The sequence below is a fragment of the Phaenicophaeus curvirostris genome, chromosome 5 (assembly GCF_032191515.1).
Source record: "Phaenicophaeus curvirostris isolate KB17595 chromosome 5, BPBGC_Pcur_1.0, whole genome shotgun sequence".
Lineage (NCBI taxonomy): Eukaryota > Metazoa > Chordata > Aves > Cuculiformes > Cuculidae > Phaenicophaeus > Phaenicophaeus curvirostris.
In genome coordinates, this window is record NC_091396.1 from 54426857 (window position 1) to 54432928 (window position 6072).

A 6072-nucleotide genomic window follows, 5' to 3' on the forward strand; every position below is an offset into this window, starting at 1 on the left:
AACCAAATGATATAAAAAGAGACATTATTTTTCACCTGTCTTTTTTAGAAGGGTAATTGAAAGAGACAGGAGTCAACTAAATTTAGTACATTAGAACAATGTACAGTACTGTGAGTTCTTCAACCTAATGGATCAAATATAGTTCTTTAAATCCTTCCCACTGGAAATCCAAGGACAGCAAACAAAAAGAGGCTTTATTTTCAGAGTTGCTATTCAGTTAACTGTAAAATAATTTCCAAAGATAAAAAGACGTCCTTAATGCTTTACACAGTGTGGATTCAAGTTGGACTTTTTTTGTTCTGCAAAAAGTTTTCATCACCAGAATGTCTTTCCTTCCTTACTCAGCCATTTAAAACCCACATTCAGACCTGTCAAGTCTTATACTTGGAGACTCACTTGGTCGGTTCCTGTCTGACATGTTTCTATAGTTAGGCTGGGTATCAGTCAGACAGGAAATTCACATTACAACTAAGCCAATCTAATGGGCACATGGGATCAGTAGCACAGTCCCATTTCCTTTTACTCCTCCTTAGTTAATGTGTTCCTACCCACTTTGCTGTGCTGGTAATATTGCTCATTCAAGCCTGAGCTGAGCTAGCTAAACCTTCCAAGTGTACAACTCTTTCGTTTAAACAGGCATTGAAGGTTTTTGTTTGTTTGTTTTCAGAAGGAAATCTTAAGGCCCCTTTTTATCTAAGAAATAATTCTTTTCCCCTGGCCTTTAATACTTTATTATTTTCAGTTGTTCTGAATACCTGTCCTGTTCTAAGAGTCATAAACTCCGTTCTTGGAAATTCCCTTCTGTCTTCAATCAGTGGAGAATTAGCCAAGTACGTGATCAAGCTGCATCATTGTGCCCCACCAGTGATATTTTCCTCTTGAGAAATAAACATAATAAGTAGCATGTAAAAGTCAACTGTGGAAAGAAAACTTTTGTGGGCCAAAAGAAGAAATGAAAAACCTGCAATCACCTTAAATTTCCAGCATTGCTTCTAGAAGTGGAGCATCACTAGACATTGTTACTCTTAGCCTGGAATTTGGAACACATTTTACTGCCCTTCAAGTCAGCAATTAAGCAGGTCAGAGGGTTAATCTAGAATGTCCATTTCAAGCTACTTTGTAATTAGAAGAAGTGTTGAGTTGGAATATGATGAACTGATTTAGAATAATTTCCAGAGAAGTCAAGATGCACGTGCCAGCTCTGTGATGCCAAGAGACATGCAGTGGAAGCTGAATGATTGGAAGGGACAAGGTGGAATCAATTTGCTCTTAGGCCAGCCTATATGAGTACCTGTATTATAATAAAGCCATGCTTATACAATGGGTGGATTTGATTGTTTATGAAATGGTTTACCAGTAAGTCTATGAGGTGGTCATGACATTATCTTTTACTGTAACATTGAAAGGACACAAAATACACATCCTTTCACGTAAAAGCAGTGGTCCCCAGGAAAGTCTCTTTGTGTTGAAAGGATAATGAGACCCTTCAAAATTTTAGGCCTTCACTGAAATGTGCATGTCTGAAGCTTTGTGTGTTGTAATTACGAAGGGAAGGCATTCTTCCCACAAGTATATTACCTGTTTGAAAGACAAAGAAATTACAAAGAATGTGGAGTGTAAAATCTGTCTTGATGTTTTGAATAGTATTAACTAGGGGCTCTAAAGATTTCCATGGGCTGCTTGATAAAGTAGAAAGAGACCACAGAGAATTTTCTACATACTGTCTTTGCAGAAACATGTTCTGTATTTGATTGTTTATTGAGTGCAGCAACAGAGTACACAAAACATTTGGGATCAAATGATTTTGTACATCTTTCTTCCGAAGATCCCAAGTTATTCTACAAACATTGAGCCTTACAGCCTCAGTAGAAGGGGCTCAGATCTAGGAACTAGGTACCCTCTTCCTCTTAAGAACAGTGAAACACAGAAACAGAAACACTGTTCAGCTTACTCCACACCACATGTTAAGTTAGGTGCTAAACTCCTTATAATATCACTGACCAGCACATGTCATTTCTCCTGGTCTTTCATACAAGTCCTGAAAAGCATTTGTTCTTATTTCACTGTCCAGCTAAATTACTTAGGTATAATGTTAATGTCCTCTGGAGGCCTTCTGGAGTAAAGAAGCCTCAGTCTGTTCAGTCAAATCTAAAGAGCTATCTGTAATTGAAGTTATATAGGTTCTTGTCTAAATTCCTTTATCTATCTGTAACAAATTAAGAGTAGTGCCTATGTGTCCTCAATTATTCCTCTTGGTGAGTTGCTTTTAAATACCAGCAATTGCACTGAATTCACCATCTGACCTCTTCTGGGCTAGGAATTACATTAATCACTTTAAGATGGCAAATGTATGTACTACACCAACCAAGTATTTGCGTGGCTGCCAATTTCCTAAAGCCCTTTAACTGTTAAAATATAATTACCTGGGTGGACAGGAGGTGATTGACTGGCTAGGATGTGTCATGAACTTAATTCTAATGCTAAGACTCTGCAGGTGTTGCAGAGAGCAGAAGTTAGCTTATTTCTGACTCTTTATCTGAGGGAAACTTCCTAATACTTCCAGCAGAGTGCTGGGAGTCAGCATGCAGCTGGATTCAGTAACTGTCTCTGTTGCTGGGACTGGAGCTTTTCTTACCTCTATTTAAGAAACTAGGTAAACTAATAGCATGCTTCTGAGAAGTTCTTTGCTCTTCATATATAAAGAACACTATGCAAAGCAAATTCTGATTGCTTAATTATTTGCAGCAATCAATGCAATGTCTCCCACTATACTCCTGAAACCTTCCACTTTGTACAAGTGGGGAAATTGAACTAGTATGTATTTTCTTTTCATATTGAGGATCTGATCTTTTCAAAATGATAGATATTATTATATAAGAAGCTGATAGTATATGATTAGTAAAAGACCAGGTGTATTTATCTTTCAAAATAATTATCAACAATTTGTCAGTTTTCTAGTAATTCTGTTATTGCAATCAGTTCATCAGTTTCTGGGAAGAATTCTAAATATTTATTGATAGAGGGTGTTTTCTCAAGAAGGGAAATAATAGTGCTCAGCATAATGTATAAAAGCAATAAAACTTCCATTGTTTATACAAGTTTGGGTTAAATGAAAGGTGTTTTGTAATGCTAGTAAAAATAGCTGTGCTTCCTTTTCTGAGAGTAATGACAGGAGACAAAACCGGTACCCATATTTTCTGAAATTTCAAGGGAGAAATTAGGTTGTCACAAAATAGTTTGAAACAGGTGCTTAGCTATTATAAGAAGTGCAAACTACAGTGCCCAGTGTCCTAGATCCATCAGTGTTGAATACAGATTCTCTGAGCAACCACTCTGTGCTCTTTTGTATTAAGTTATTATTGACTCGATGATCCGGTGGGTCTCTTCCAACCTGGTTATTCTGTGTGATTCTGTGTGTGTGAAGTGTAGTTAGCTCGTTACAGAAATGTGTTCTGCCTTTATCTTCTCATTGCTTGCTATAGCAGCATGGAAAGAAGTCAACCCTTCATGTTACCCTGTGTTTTAATAGCTTTATATGCAAAATCTCCACTGCTTGTTGGATTGCGTGCTTGAAGTCAGCTATGACCTACCATCAAAAGCTATTTATCAGGTTTCAAGAGCATGTCACAGTGGAGTGTAAGACCTGTAGAGTCACGATATTACTGTATGTGGTAGCCTATATAGGGGCTAGTGTACAATCATGCAAGGTGAGTTTTTTTTCAGAAACGGACCTCTAAGATCCACTTGACAGGTATTCACAGAGTGAAGTGTATCACTACATGTGGATTTGCTCAAGGACAGCAAACGTGGGAGCTGGAGGACTGACTGCGGAAGAGCCCAAGAAAGTTTGAGGGTGAGATGTGTGATCAAAGCCTGACACTAAAGATAAATTCTGCATCTGAGAATAGGTGGCACTTGCTGATGCTCCCTTCTTCTAGTCCCCAGTGCAGTCTTTCTTAATTTAGGGACAGCAAGACCAGGGTTAAGGCATGCAAAGAGCCATCCTGCCTGACAAATGAAGACTGTGACTGGTACGTGAGACATGCTGGAGGCTGGAGGGTGGGCCAGGCCTGAAGCTCAGGCTTGTCAGCATGTGCAAGGTAGTGTGGGCTGCGAAGGAGCTGAGGGTGGGGAGAATAAGGGGGTAGGGGAGCAAGAGCTGGGGTGGCACTGGGAGTTGACAGCCTGTGTGTGTCAGACAGCTATGTGGTTCTGCAGGTTCCTGGGAGGATGACACTGCCTGGGATCTGGTGATTTAAGTGATTACAGTGAGGCTGAGTCAGGAATTTGTTGCTGTAAGAAAACTTTGGGTTTTTTTAATGCACAGATTAAATCCTCTTCACTTGGGTTACAGCTTCTGCTTAGCTCCACCTGCAAGTCCATAAAGGTGCTCAAAATTTCCCTGTATTTTGATACTCAGCTCAGACTCCATAAACACATGCTAGACCTACATCACAGCTCTGGCTAAGAGACTGCTAAAGCTTTTAAAACTTTATAAAGTTATAAACATATATGTACATTGGAAGCAATCCAGATGTGAGAGGCATCTGAGAATGCACACGGTGAACACAAAATCTATTACTTTTTTATTATATAAAAGCAACAGGTTTACCTCAGAACTGCAGATCTCTGATACAGTGAAGTTGGTAAGTGGCTTGGCGTGGCTTTAGACAGACCTACTTCTATGCTGGAGAAATGATTTCACAGGTATTTTGGGGATCTGAGGGAGAGTCAGGAGGCTATTCCCTGTTAGCTGTAAGTGGCTCTGTGTATTTGAGTCCCTTATTCAACTAGCTTCTTTAAGTGCAAAAATACACAGTTATCATCCAGGGCACCAAGTGCATCTGAACAGAGTCCATGGATTTCCATTTTTCCTTCCATGCTAAATCTCTTCCATTTATTATTTCTTTTTCCTCCCTTTATATATTTATATTGTGTGGCTGCTTGTTAACCCATGAGGTGTACCCAGTTCAAGCCTGCTTCTCCACAAAAATTTAGCCATAGGCTTGAATCCACATAAAATTGTTTTGAATGTGGGCACATGTGTTATTGCTGAACCACCTGCTGACCTTTAATCTTCTGTGCTATATTTCAGATAAATCAAGTAATGTACTTTTTATAATAAATCTTCATATGTGTTCAGGGCTTAAAGCCAGGTCCCACCAACAAACAACAGGTCTTGACTGACGCTGGTGGAGATTGGTGGTGTACTGGAATGACATTTTAGTAAGCTGAGGAAACCTCAAAGGCTGCTATCAGGGCTGAGTGGCTGTATTGAAGGGAGTCTCCATGCAAAGCTGTAGAGATGTGCTGTGAGCAGAGTCTGCAGAAAACACCACAGCCGCTTGCAGACACTTTGTGGCAGCAAAGAAGAGGAACTTTGCAAATAAGCAGATAAGAAAGAAACCAGAAACTGTTTTCAAATAAATAATCTTTAAGCAAGTGACTGGCTTGGCCGAAGGACCCAGGCAGGGCTGCAGTCCTCCTGCACGGTGCACAAGGGTGTACAGGACTGTAGTCAGAAGCTTCTTGCAGACCTTGAACAGTACTTGTCATGATTTGAATGTTTGTTTTTAAAAGAATATTTGTACTCTCAGTTAAACTTCTTAGCTTCTTGCTTCTCTGTTGCATTTCCTGTGAAAGAATTAGCAGGAAAATGAGCTCTGTAGCCAAGAGACTTCAGAGGGAAACAGGACCTGAAGTCTGGGAAGGACTATGGTCCAGTACCAGAGCATGGACAGTTTATGTTGCTCTGCCAGCTGGATTAGTCATCTAGGAATGTGTTTCAGCGGCCCCAAGCCTGAAAGAGCAACCAATTGATCATCATGTGCCCCCTACTCTTTGCCTTTTTGATGAGGGGTGTCAGTGCAGAAGCATTCGAGACTGAGGGGTGTCAGTACAGAAGCAAGCGGGCTGAGTGACGTGCCGTGGGAGGGCAGCATTGCCCAGATACAAAACCTCGTCCTGCACACATCCAAACAAATGCTCCTCCTTCTCTGAGGACCCCTGCACACTCCCTGTGTCATGGGTCCCACCATCCCTGCCACCTACCCAGGATGCTGTGGGAGAGCC